Source organism: Rhinatrema bivittatum, chromosome 5 (genome assembly GCF_901001135.1).
Source record: "Rhinatrema bivittatum chromosome 5, aRhiBiv1.1, whole genome shotgun sequence".
Taxonomy (NCBI): Eukaryota; Metazoa; Chordata; class Amphibia; order Gymnophiona; family Rhinatrematidae; genus Rhinatrema; species Rhinatrema bivittatum.
The window spans coordinates 57425163-57439700 of NC_042619.1; the positions used below are offsets into that span (position 1 = coordinate 57425163).

The following is a 14538-nucleotide window of genomic DNA, read 5'->3' on the forward strand; positions in this document are numbered from 1 at the left end:
CAATGAAAATTCTACTTCAAGCTTTCAAAACAGTTATTACTGTTATTTCAATTTTTCTTTCAGCCACAAAACAATGAGTTTGAAACTGGTTTCCAAACAGTACCTCAAACAGATTAAATTCTGATAAGTATAACTTCAGTTTCTTTTCTCTCCCTTAGGTTAAATGTAGTACACTATTCTAATTTTTGCTATAAGAATTGATTCTTTGTGAAATTTTTCTATAATTTCAGATTACTTCAAGATATTTCAGTAAGTTTAAATGTCTCACTCAGGTAAGTATGGTAATTTTTTTTAACCTTTTACTAAAGGTAAATCATAACCCCTTTTACTAAAGGTAAATCATAATCCTAGTTATGATTACTAAAGTACATGTCTTTCCTATCTTAGGGCTGAATTTTAAAAAGGTTACGCACGCCGGGCCTATTTTAAAAAGGCCTGGCGACGCACGTAAAGTCACGGGACGCGTGTAAGTACCGGGGCTTTACTAATGGGGCAGTCCGGGGACAGGGCGGGGGCAGGGCCAGAGGCCTCCAACCACAGCGGCCATTGCCGCTGTGTTGGAGGATAGCGTGCCGGCAGGTGCAAAAGGTGAGACAAATGTCAGGGGAGGGGTTAGGGTAGGGCTGGGGGGAAGGGGGGGGGGGAAGGTCAGGTTAGGAGGGAGGGAATGGGGGAAGACAGCACAGCTTGGCACATACAAGGTGCACAATTGTGCACCCCCTTGTGTGCGTCGACCCCAGATTTTATAACATGCGCTCGCCTACGCACGCATGTTATAAAACCAGGCGTACATGTGTGCGCGCCGGGTAGAGCATGCACATGTACGCCCACGCGCAGCCTTTTAAAATCAAAGTCCTCTCTGTTTCTCACAGACTTTTGTACTAAAATATTTATGCACCCCTAGTTATCTTTCCAGCGCTGTAGCTGTTAGGGAGCAGAGCTTAAGAACATAAGAAATTGCCATGCTGGATCAGACCAAGGGTCCATCATGCCCAGCATCCTGTTTCCAACAGAGGCCAAAACCAGGCCACAAGAACCTGGCAATTACCCAAACACTAAGAAGATCCCATGCTACTGATGCAATTAATAGCAGTGGCTATTCCCTAAGTTAAATTGATTAATAGCCATTAATGGACTTCTCCTCCAAGAACTTATCCAAACCCTCTTTGAACCCAGCTACACTAACTGCACTAACCACATCCTCTGGCAACAAATTCCAGAGCTTTATCGTGCGTTGAGTGAAAAATAATTTTCTCCGATTAGTCTCAAATGTGCCACCTGCTAACTTCATGGAATGCCCCCCAGTCCTTCCACTATTCGAAAGTGAAAATAACCGAGTCACATCAACTCGTTGAGAGCGTAGTTAGCGAGCATGGGAATAGAACCCCAGTTATGATGGGATGCTTTGGAGGCTAGCTGATGGAGCTGGTGTTAGTTGTTTGTTAGCATATACAGGAAGTCTGACCTCTGCTCTTGGCCTAGTCATCTCTGGATACAGAGATTATGCTATCTTTAAACAAAGTAAAAAAAAAACAACCTATCTCCCTGCAACCGCCAGTCTTCTGCTGCCTAATTTGTTGCCCTGGTGTATGTCTCTGCCATCTGATTGTGCTTTCAGTCCAACTAGTTTGAAAACAAAGAATAATTAATTCATCCCTATCTACTTTCAATGAAGGACTGAATGTTGAGTGTGAGTATTAGTATGCGTGTATGCAGTAAACCTTAGTGAAAATCAAAGAGCAGGTCAATGTTGTTCTCTCTTTCATACACTCACATCACTTTTAAACTGGCACAGCTATGGTATAAATAGCCAAAATAGGTAGGCACCCCTCAGGAAATTATATACTTTGAGATAAATCTTTCTTTAAGATAATGGCCTTAAAGACCAGTTTCTCACACCTTTTTTTTTAAGCTTTATCTTCCTTTAGCCTATTTTCCAGGGTATTATCTCTTTCAAATAACAAAACCTTTATTTACAGGTTGTGTGATTCAATCTGCTCAGGCTTTAAAGGAAATCCAAATATGTCTTAGATTAAGTGTGATTGAATTTTATTTGGTGTTCAGCTCAATTGGAATCAGCAAACCTTTCCCATTCAGCTTTCTCTTGCATTCAGCTGACTAAATACAACTGATATTTCCGTGAATCAGCTGATCATTAGAATTAATCTGACGAAAAATTATTCCTTACCTTGGCCGATCTAAAATCATTATAATACAACTCACATTCATACTCATTCACTCTGATTCAGTTGTTCCTTATAATTTTTTTAGTGCTTCTTTAACATAAATGGAGCCTCTGTGACAAATATCAGCAGTGCAGCTCCTCTCTGTTACTTTTCCAGCACTGCACTGCTCTCAACTCAGCTGTCACTGACAGAAATGTTTGATAGAATATTACTGCCTGATTGCTGTCACTGAATGGAATAGTTCTTATCTCACCTAAGAGACCGTATATTACTTCATACAGCATAAGCACTAGCAAGTTAGATGCAAAGCATTTATAAGGAAGGTAAAGGGAATATTTGAAAAGGACTTGTCGTGAAAACAAAACTCATAATAAAGACTTTTACATGTGCATTCAAAGTAAAACTCCTGAGAGGGAGTCAGTTGGATCATTAGATGATCATGGGGTAAAATGGGGCACTTAAGGATGGCAAAGCCATTGCAGAAAGACTAAGTAAATTATTTGCTTCTGTCTTCACAGGGGAAGATGTAAGAGAGATACCCAGGGCAGAAATGATATTCAAAGGTGATGAGATTCAGAGGAATTGAAACAAATCTCAGTGAACATGGAAGATGTACTAGGACAAATTGACAGATTTAAGAGTAGCAAATCATCTAGACCCGATGGTATACATCCTAGAGTTCTGAAAGAACTGAGAAATGGAATTGTGGACCTGCTATTAGTAATTTGTGAACTATCATTATAATCATCCTTGGAGCCTGAAGGGTTGCCAATGTAACTCCAATTTTTAAAAAGTGTGTCTGATGTCTGTGTCAGGCTAAATGGTGGAAACTATCATAAAGAACAAAATTGCTAAACATATAGATAATCATAGTTTAGTGGGACAAAGCCAACTTGGATTTAGCCAAGGGAAGTCTTGCCTCACCAATTTGAAACTTTTTTTGAGGGCATAAATAAACATGTGGATGAAGATAAGCCAGTTGATACGGTGTATCTGAATTTCCAGAAAGCATTTGAAAAAATACCTCCTGTGAGACTTCTTAGGAAAGTAAAAAGTCATGGGATAGAGGGCAGTGTTCTATTGTGGATTGCTTACTGGTTAAAAGACAGAAAACACAGCTGGTCTAAAGGGTAATTTTTCCAATGGAGAAAGGTGAATAGTAGAGTGTCACAAAAAACACTCGCGACCTTGAGGAACAATCTTACTTCTATAAAAATTATTTTAGTTAAAGCAGGGCGAGCTAGTCTCGCACTGCGAATTTAACTGGAGGCAAGCGAACGAAGGGAAGGGAAGTAGCAAGAAGGAAAGGAAAGGGAGGGGGGAGTAGAAGGATGATAGGACCAATGGGGGGGAGAGACATTCAAATAGAAGGCAGGGATTGGTTAGGGAAGGGAAGGGAATCAACGGTTGGGGTGTTCGCGCTCAGTCGGCGAGGAAAGACTGAGGCAGTAAGTTGAGGTTTTTTTTTCCTTCCGGTTAGCGGTGAGCGGGTTGCTGTTATAACAGACAGGCAGACGTCTATTTTATTCCACTTACCTCTAAATTCTAGCTTTTCCTGCTACAGAGTTTCGGATTCCAAAAAAAAAAAAAGAAGAAAAATTTCCAAATTTCCCACACAGGAGGTGAAGCGTATTGGCTTGCTCCCTCCCTACTAATGCCTAAGAAGGGGCAGGCTCGCCCCCGCGCCAGCGCTGGGGGCTCCCGCGCTCTGGCCCTGGTTCAGGCCTCCCCCCCCCCGCCTGCCGCTGCCGCCGCCGCACCGGCTGCCTCAGCCCCCCCTCGCCGGCCTCCGCGCAGCGCCCCCCCTGTCCCGGCACCCGCCCCCCTATGCGACCTCCCCCCGCCTTCCTCCCCCTTTGGCAACATGCCGGCCGACTCGGGCGAGAGCGGCCCGGAGTCCGGTGACGTTCCCCCTCCCCCGGGCCCCCCTCCGGCCGCCTCCCCGCAGCCCTGCGAGGAGGACGCTGTCTCCTTATACGCCTCTGCCCTGGATTTCAGCTTCCTGCCCGACGGAGGGAGCCCCCCTCCGCAAGCCGAGCCTATTTCCCCGCCCCCTCGCTCGCCCCCCTCGCGTGCTCCGTCTCTTGTTCCCCCCGCCTGGTCCTCCCGATCCCCCGGGGCCCTCCGCAAGCATGCCTCCGGCGGCCGGGCCAGGGCGCCCCCCCCTCGCCGCCGGGCGGGCGGGCGCCCGCGCCCCCCGCCCGGCCCCTGTTTCCCGCGGCCGCCGCCTCCCGGGCGCAGGCAATTCTAAGCCCTCCCGTTTCCCCTGCGCCAGCCAATCGCCTTTCCCCCTGCTGGCGGGTGCCCCGGCTCGTGGCCGCAGTGCGCCGCGCGCTTCCCTCCCTCCTTCCTCCCCCCCTTCTTATGCCTCCGGCGCCCCCACCCCTTCCTACCCTCGGGACCCAGCTCACCCTGCAGCGGGTAGCAAAGTTCGGCAGGGGAGGAAATTAGTTAGGGAGAGGCCCCAGGCTCCAGCATGTTCCCTGCCTGGGAGCTGCCGCTCCGGAGGTTCCCAGGGATTCGGGGGCTGGCCAGTTTGGCAGGAGAGAGAGACAGGGAGTACAGGCGTTCCGCCTGGGCATGGTTATGGGGAGGCGCCCCCCCCCCCTCGTCTTATCTCGGACAGTACTTTCCCCGCCCATGGCCACTCCCAGCCTGGCGAAAGGGTCGTCCGATTTCAAAGGAGCAGTCGTCAGGGTGAAGCGGGGGGGATGGTAGCGTCTTTTCTTGCAGATGCTGAGGAGGAACCCTTACCTGGGACGTCCAGCCAGGAAGCTTGGCGAACGAGGGTGGTTACAGGAGACACGGCGGGGCCGGAGTACATTGGCCGGGCCAGCCAAAAAAGGGCTAGCGCAGCAGGACAGCAGAGCGATGCGTCAACAAGTGCTGGTGAGAAGGTGTGGGGGAGGGGGAGTGTTAAAAGTACAGCAAAAAGGAGGAGGCGGGGCCCCTCCACCAGTTCCTCTTCTAGTGACTCCGATTCCTCGGACGGCTCTACAGATTCTGGCCCGAGGTATAAGGCAGTTTTGGAGGAGGGGCCGTTACATGGCGCAGGGCAGTCAGCAGGCGCGACTTTGGCTGAATTGTGGGAAGGGGTTCAGAGGAAGCTTCGCCGCAAAATCCGTAAGAGGAGATATGTGAATATTTTCAGGTTACTGGAAGGGAGGAGGGGAGTTAGGAAGGGGAAGAAGAAGGATAAAAAGAAGCGCTCCAGGTCGGGGGGGGGTTAAGGTAGCCAAGAATATTGTAAATTGGGTTCGGGGATTTTTCAGGCTTGCTAGTGTAGTAGGGCACTATGACTCATCGCAGTATGGAGCATTACTATCCTACGCGGATAGTATCGTGGGTGCGTTCCGGGATTACGAGGGTTGGGCATGGCTCAACTACGATGAGAAGTTTCGGGACAAGATGGCGGGTTGTAGAGCTATGTCTTGGGGAACTCAGGATATCAATTTGTGGCTCACCCAGATGACGTACAAAGGGGCGAGCGGAAGCAAGGTGTCTGGGGCATTTGGTAGCGGAGCTGGAAGCGTAGGGGGAGCGAGTAGCAGCGTTGGGGCGGGGCAGTCCTTTCGGCCGGGAGGACAGCTTAACAAGGGGGGATCAGGCGGTAAGCCTCGGGGCGGGGGAGACGATACTTGTTGGAGATTTAATAAAGCCGTGTGCCTGTTCCCCGACTGCAAATTTAGGCACAGTTGTTCCATTTGCGGGGGAGCACATGCAGCCATCAAATGTGGCAAAGGGGGAGGAGGTGTACCGGCTAGGGGGGGAAAGGCGTGAGTTATGGTGCCGAGTGGCAGACACCCCAGTCTCCGTGCAGGCTATGAGCGGGTGGCTGGCCAGATATCCAAAGAGTGCCATGGCGAGGTTTTTATTTAAGGGATTTAGGGACGGTTTTGGGATTCCTTATGTCGGACCGGGCGTGGGAGGGAATGACAGGAATGCGCGGTCAGCGACTAACCATGCGTTGATAGCGAGGGAAAAAATTGCAGCGGAAATTCGATTGGGGAGGGTGGCAGGTCCCTTTGCTGGGAAACCTTTCGTTAACATGCATTTGTCTCCCATTGCAGTCATTCCTAAGAAAGAAAGGGGTAAGTTCCGCTTTATCCTGAATCTCTCTTATCCGAGGGGACGGTCCGTGAACGATTATATACCGCGCGCTTGTTGTTCGGTGAGTTATGCTTCCTTTGACGAGGCGGTTGGACTAGTGCTTTCTGCGGGGCGCGGCGCCCTATTAGCTAAGGCGGACATTGAGGCGGCGTTTAGGCTACTGCCTATCCACCCCAATAGTTTTCCCCTGTTGGGCTTTAGTTTCGAGGGGCGGTATTACATAGATAAGTGCTTGCCTATGGGTTGTGCAGTGTCCTGTGCTTATTTTGAGGCGTTTAGCACTTTCCTGCAGTGGGTGGTAGAACAGCATACAGGGGATGGGGGTATCTTGCATTATCTCGATGACTTTTTGTTTGTGGGTCCAGCGGGGACGGATGGGTGTCGGAGGCAGCTGGAGGGTTTCCTAAGGGTGGCACGCGAGTTTGGAGTCCCCATCGCAAGTCAAAAGACGGAAGGTCCAGTTTCGCGGTTGGTGTTCCTAGGGATCGAATTAGATTCAGTTTCGTTGAAAGCGCGTTTGCCCTGGGACAAACTAGAGAAACTGAAGGGGCTGGTGCAGCAGACGCGTCGGTTAACTAAAGTTACTTTGAGACAGATGCAGGCTCTGATAGGTACCTTGAATTTCGCGTGTCGAGTTATCCCGATGGGACGAGCATTCATCAGGAGGTTGTCCAGCTCCACTGTAGGAATACGATGTGGTCATCATTTCATTCGTGTGACCCGCAGGATGAAGGATGAGTTAGGGGTTTGGGAAACTTTCTTAGCAGACTTTAACGGCGTGTGCATCATGCAACAGGCGGAAGTGTCCAACGGGGACTTGGAATTATATTCGGACGCTGCAGGGGGTGTAGGTTTCGGGGTATATTTCCAAGGTCAATGGTGTGCGGAGCGGTGGCCAGCGGAGTGGCAGGCTGAAGGGCTGACTAAAAATATTACCTTTTTGGAATTATTTCCTATAGTAGTAGCGTTGTGCTTATGGGGGCGTCAGTTAGCAAACAAGCGGGTGTTGTTTTGGTGCGACAATTTAGGTGTGGTACAGGTAATTAACAGGCAGTCGGCGAAATGTCCCAGGGTGTCAGAATTGTTGCGGACATTAATTTTACAATGTTTGACGTTGAATTTATCCATTCGTGCACGACATGTGCCTGGTGAATTGAATGTGATTGCAGATGCCCTTTCTCGTTGTAAGTGGCAGGACTTTCGGGAGTTGGCGCCAGGAGCGAATCCGGAGGGAGAACAGTTTCCAAACCATCTCTGGCGCTTGGGACGGCAGCTTGGACGTTAATAAGGAAGTCGTTGGCCCCTTCTACGTGGAGCGCATACGTTCGGGGTTATCGGGTGGTAGCGGATTATTTATGGGAGGAGGGCTGGAGGCGGGGATTTGTCGAAGATGAAACGCTTGTCAGATTTATATTGTGGGCGAAGGACAAGGGACGTTCGTTGACGGCGGTACGCTCGTATCTGTCAGGCTTTTCTTTTTTCCAGAAATTACATGGGTGGGGCAATCCGGGGATTCGTTTTCTAGTACAAAGGATTCTGGGGGGCTGGAAAAGGGAAGCGGGGAGGCGCCCCGATACGAGGCTACCAATTAGGTATGAGGACTTGCGCGTCATAGTCGGCACTTTGCAGGAAGTATGCTGGTCTACGTACGAAGTATTGTTATTTCAGACGGCTTTCGTGCTCGCTTTCTTCGGGGCGATGAGAGTTAGGGAATTGGTGGCGTCCTCAACGTCTAATGTTTCCGGATCGGGTTTGCTCGCAGAGATGGTGTGGGTGGGCAATAACGAGGTTACGATTTGCATTCACCGATCGAAAGTAGATCAACTTGGTAGAGGACAATATATCACGTTGGTTCCAGCGGTGGATAGGGGAGTGTGTCCAGTGATCAATGTACAGCGTTTTGTAGCAGTGCGGCCTCGGGTGGGAGGCTTGTTGTTGTTACATAAGGACGGTTTGCCTTTGACGGTGTACCAGTTTAGTCAGGTTCTGCAAAAGGCGTTGCGGCACTTGGGCTGGAATGCACGGCGTTTCACGTCGCATTCTTTTCGGATCGGTGCTGCAACTTCTGCGGCGGAGGGTGGCTTGTCTGGGGGTGCAATTCAAGCCATAGGGAGGTGGAAATCCAAGGCCTTTCGACTTTATGTTCGTACGGGGCAACAATAAAATTCCGTAATAATAATAAGGAATACATTTGTTATCGCGGTTTCGAATTGTGGGCTCGGCGAGTTCGAGGGTGGGGGCGTCAAGGACTATGGTATTAATTGTTCTATGTTTTTTGCAGCGAAGCAGGACGTTGGGGGGCATCCAGAATGTGTCTGGGTAGCGGGCCATTCCTTTATACATTGGGCGCAACACAGAGTGGACAGGAGACCGTATGGACGGAACCTCGAGCTCGACGAACGGCGCTGGAGGATTCGCTGGATCGGGCAGCGAGGAATGACTTGGGATCGACTGCTACCTGTGTTGCAAGCTTGTGTATTGGAGATGGGAATTCCAAAAATTTTGATTGTTCATTTGGGAGGCAATGATGTGGGGAAAGGGTCATGTAAGGAATTGATGGAAAAAATTAAGAAGGACTTTAGTACGCTGTTGAACGCCATGCCGGATACGCTGCTGGGTTGGTCAGACATCATTGTGCGTTTAAAATTTCTCAGTTTGCCCTTATGGTTTAGGGGAGTTAAGAAGTTGAATAAGCAAGTTGGGAAGTGGTTAGTCAGCCAAGGGGGTTTTTGGGTGAAGCACGAGTGGGCTTCGGAGGTGCTCCCTGGTTATTTTAAGGCCGATGGAGTGCATTTATCCGATGTTGGTATCGATTTGTTCAACAATTCGATACAAGAAAGTTTGGAATCGGTGATTCAGGTTGAGGTTCGCAGTTGGGGGAAACAATGACAACGAAGGTTGTTATTGTTTTTGTGGCGGTAAACCCGAGCCCGAAAGGTTGTTATTGATTGTATTGTTAAAGTTAAAAGGGGGGGAGAATCTTGTGTAGCGCGGGGGGGCTGCTACACGAGATTGCCAAAGAGCAGGAGGGGGGCCGATGCTCGGAGGCTTTGGATGACATGGCCCTACCACTGGAAGAGGTGGGGGGTCCAGGGGAAAATAACATATATGTGGGTGGGGGAAAGTTGTATTGTATTTGAATTAACGGGCTCGGGTATTGGAAATAAACTGCGGCCTGCATTATACCAATAAAACACTTGTCTGTGATTTGTGGGACAGATCATAAGATGGGGAAAAGTTAGGGGGGGGGGGTAAAGGGAACGAGCGAGTCTTGCATCTCTCAGTTAGTTAAAGCAGGGCGAGCTAGTCTCGCACTGCGAATTTAACTGGAGGCAAGCGAACGAAGGGAAGGGAAGTAGCAAGAAGGAAAGGAAAGGGAGGGGGGAGTAGAAGGATGATAGGACCAATGGGGGGGAGAGACATTCAAATAGAAGGCAGGGATTGGTTAGGGAAGGGAAGGGAATCAACGGTTGGGGTGTTCGCGCTCAGTCGGCGAGGAAAGACTGAGGCAGTAAGTTGAGGTTTTCCCGCCCACCCGCCCGGTTGTAGAGTGGTTTGTTATATGTTGACGAAGTTTGTTGTTCTTGTCGCAGTTGGCGGTAAACCCGAGCCCGAAAGGTTGTTATTGATTGTATTGTTAAAGTTAAAAGGGGGGGAGAATCTTGTGTAGCGCGGGGGGGCTGCTACACAAGATTGCCAAAGAGCAGGAGGGGGGCCGATGCTCGGAGGCTTTGGATGACATGGCCCTACCACTGGAAGAGGTGGGGGGTCCAGGGGAAAATAACATATATGTGGGTGGGGGAAAGTTGTATTGTATTTGAATTAACGGGCTCGGGTATTGGAAATAAACTGCGGCCTGCATTATACCAATAAAACACTTGTCTGTGATTTGTGGGACAGATCATAAGATGGGGAAAAGTTAGGGGGGGGGTAAAGGGAACGAGCGAGTCTTGCATCTCTCAGTTATAAATATTATATAGGGAAATAGTATCGAAATTGGAAGCTCTTTTTAATACAATCTCTAGGCTCTTGCCTACAATGGGCTTCAACCAGTATCATGCAGAAGCACTAGATTTTACATCATTTATTACTTCCCATATAACATTTTAACTCTTTTTTTCCATTAAACTTATTTTTACTTTTGTGCCTACTTTCCCATTATTAAAAAGAATTTTTGTTGAACTTATCTTTTCTTGGCTTTACTTGCACTTATATTTCTTCTTGCATCTATAATACCTTGTGTTGCTTATAATACCCATCGCGGTGCTCCCACTGCTCTATGCCCAACATTGACAATGTTTCGGCATCTTACCACGCCTTCTTCAGGGGACTCGTTTTCCTAAAATCAAAGAACACAACTATCATACATCATCTCTAAAAATTATTTAGCTTTTTCTTCTCTCATTAAATGCTTTACAGCAGAGCTTACTCTTTTTTATCCGTCCCAACTAGGCTCCTATCTGCAGCTCTCCCAAAGATGGTGAATACCGCTTAAACGCCACTAAATGGAAGTGTTTGTTTTTATAGACAGCCACTTACTTCATTAACAACCAATCGGATTTCTCCCTTCACATAAAAACTGACCAATCCACTTCTTTGTTTAGTCCTGCAGGATGCATCATGTTTAATTTAAAAATCCACCATTGTTCTTTTGGAGTAACCTTTGATTCATATTACCACCCCTCACATCACTGCATAACGCTTCCAAAACTGTATGTTTCAGGTCTTCAAACTCATATCCCTTATCTAAACAATGTTGTACCAGTGGTGCCTCTGTTTTTTTACATTTTATTTATTTATTTATTTAACTTTTTTTTTTATATACCGAGGTTCTGGTAACAATGTTACTAATCACTTCGGTTTACATATAACATTGAAATGACTTAACACGTGTGTCTTACAGAGAACAAGGAAAATGAGGAACTTGGAAAAAATTGAATTAAATAACACATTATAAAACATCAATTTAAATAACAGCAATCTTATAGACTAGCGATTAGAATGAATCAATCATGTAACAAGTGGTTGAAAATTGGCAGGAGGGATTTGCAATTAATTCTAGGATTATTAATCAATGTGGGATAAAATGAAATTGTCCAGGAAGGGAGGGTGTTTGTAAAGTCCAACTCAGGCGTAGGCTTGTGTGAAAAGCCAGGTTTTAAGTCTTTTCTTGAATGTGATGGGGCATTGTTCGAGCCTAAGATCTGAAGGGAGAGAGTTCCATTGGTTAGGACCTGCTGTGGAGAAGGCTCTTTTGTTTGAAGATATTTTGAGTGGAGGGGTTTTTAGAGAGCCTTTTTGAGCAGATCTCAACGGATGGGAGGATGAATGTAGCTGCAATGGGATCCTGAGGTCGAGGTATGAGGTTTTGTAAATAGATTTATGGATGGTTTAGATGGCTCTTTTGTGCTCAAACGAGTCTTAAGTTTTCTCATAATCTTTCCTATGTATAACAAGTCACAGGGATACCACACTACATACATAAGTTTCTTTGATAGACAATTGCCTATATAATCTTTATAAAAGAATTTTTATAGAAGTAATATTGTTCTTAATGGTCGGGAGTAATTTTTGCGGTTCAAATACGTGAGGGAACCTAAGTCAGATTGTGTTTGATGAATAGTAGAGTGTCCCATGGATCTGTTATAGGGCCATTGCATTTTAATATATCCTTTCTCCACTTCCCTACCTCTGGAATACCACTTACCAGCTATGTTTAAGTAACTGGAAGAGGCATAGGATCATGGGGAAGAGTGGTAGGGCCTTCCCCATCCATTTATGTGGGGAACTTGGAAAGTCTGGCCCCCACTAAAACCTCTGGCATTGGGGCGGATTTTAAAAGGAGTGCGAATAGCCTACTTTTGTTTGCGCTCCAGGCGCAAACAAAAGTACGCTGGATTTTAGTAGATACGCGCGGAGCCGCGCGTATCTACTAAAAAACCTGGATCGGCGCGCGCAAGGCTATCGATTTTGTATAGCCGGCGCGCGCCGAGCCGCGCAGCCTACCCCCGTTCCCTCCGAGGCCGCTCTGAAATCGGAGCGGCCTCGGAGGGAATCCTCTAACACCCTCCCCTCACCTTCCCCTCTCTTCCTCTACCTAACCCACCCGCCCGGCCCTGTCTATACCCCCCCCTTACCTTTGTTGGGGGATTTACGCCTCCCTCCGGGAGGCGTAAATCCCCGCGTGCCAGCGGGCCTCCTGCGCGCCGGGCCGCGACCTGGGGGCGGGCACGGAGGGTGCGGCCACGCCCTCGGACCGCCCCGGGCCGTAGCCACGCCCCCGTACCCGCCCCCAAAACGCTGCCGACACGCCCCGAAAACGCTGCGACGACCGGGACCGCCCCCGACACGCCCCCTCGGAGAACCCCGGGACTTACGCGAGTCCCGGGGCTCTGCGCGCGCCGGTAGGCCTATGTAAAATAGGCTTCCCGGCGCGCAGGGCCCTGCTCGCCTAAATCCGCCCGGTTTTGGGCGGATTTAGGCGAGCAGGGCTCTTAAAATCCACCCCATTGTGCAGTGAGAATCTTCTCTATTTCTGGCATGTCACATAAATGGAACATTTTTGAGATTGTTTTTGGCATTATCACTTTTAGAAGAACCAATATAACATCCTGACATATTTCGTTTCCTGAAAACTTACAAAATGATTTTAGTGAGGTACGATACATCTTTTCTAAATTACCAATATTTTCTTGAATTTGATCAGTATCAAATATTCCAGCAAATATATTTGTGCTCTCCCCTAGGGGTGTGCAGTGTTTTGTTTTTTTTTTGTCTATTTGTGTTTCATGTCATTTTTAGTTTGATATTGTTTTTAAAATGGTTCTTTTTTTTTTCTTGCTTTTCCCTAATTTCATGAAGGCTGGGTCTCATCGCCTCGGCATCAGCCTAAACCTAGGCCCATGCCTAGACCTCCAGCCATTCTCTTCCATCCAATGTTCTCTTGAAATGATGCCCCCCCCCCCCCCCCCCCCCCCCCATTTGGAGGACATGCTGGAGAGACAACCCTCTGGCACTTTCCTCTTGAGCAGAATCTAAGCACCCTCCACACTGGGGTGATAGTAGTGACTCTCCTGCTGCAGTGGCTGAAGTATTTTTGGATGGCTAAGGAATTTCAGGTGGTGACAGAGGAGTCAAAAAGTATAAATACCAAGAGGATAAGGGATAGAAAAAATAAATTCTCCTCCCTACTGGATCTTCCAAGAATAGGAATAGGGGTCCAGAACTTATCCAGCAAGTCTCCCAGGGATAGAGAGATGGAACATAGAACCCAATGGTAAATAAATGATTCAGACAATTTAGACAAAAAAAATTCATAATTGAACTTAAAAAAAAATTATTTTGACATTTATTATAACTTTACTCAGTGAAAATACCCTGAAACAATTGTGTATGTCCACCTAAGTTTTACTTATTCTAACTCCACATCATCAATTTTTTTTTTCAGAATAGCCTAGAATGAACTTCAGAACTAGTTCTACTCAGGCTGTCAGATAATTAACTTTTTTTTCTATTTTAATATTAAACTTCAATTGATTTATGAAACTAAAATTAATTGCTTTCACAGCTCTTAGTTTTTAAGGAACTTGACTCTTTGGTTTACTTTTCTTTTCAGTGGCTCCTGTTCTTCTGGAAGATAGTTTACTAGGTCAGTATATTTACTAGCATGAATTTTTTTAAAAAGTTTGTTTGTATGTTTTCCAAACTTGAAATTTGCTATTATTTTCTCTGTGTTTCCTTTGCTATATATATGTGTTGTCTGTGACTCAGTTCAAATAAACATTTCTCAGAGGTCTATAACTTACTAATATTTTGTCTTATCAATTATCTTTGTTCCTGATATCGTCTTCACTGTATTGTTCTAACTAAGATTATGTGATTCTGTGATGAAGTGTGCACACTTAAATCTGACTCTGTAGATCTGTTGTGACTGGCTGGGGTGCACTGATTTAGATCTTCTCCTCTGGAATTAGTACGGCTGCAGAATTCTGGACACCACTCTGTTTTCGCTGGCTTGCCGTGATATCTGCTACTTCAGGGGCAGATTTTCAAAGGCTACGCGCGTAACATACATGCGTAACCTGAGAAAATCTGCCCCTGCGTGCACTGAGCCTATTTTGCATAGGTTCGGTGGCGCGTGCAAGCACCGGGATGTGCGTATGTCCCGGGACTTGCTAAAATGGGTGGTCCGGGGGCGTGTCTGCAGTCCGGGGCAGTCCGGGGGCATGGCCAAGTGCCCCGA

General features: G+C 47.4%; 1 long non-coding RNA gene across 1 annotated transcript in view; it reads right to left on the reverse strand.

The window, feature by feature from the left end:
* The window catches only part of LOC115091976, an 83119-nt gene that overhangs the window by 37765 nt on the left and 30816 nt on the right, over positions 1-14538 (reverse strand). The window contains exon 2 of the long non-coding RNA XR_003856867.1: positions 10533-10635. This is a non-coding gene — a long non-coding RNA (uncharacterized LOC115091976). The remainder of the gene's footprint in view (positions 1-10532; positions 10636-14538) is intronic.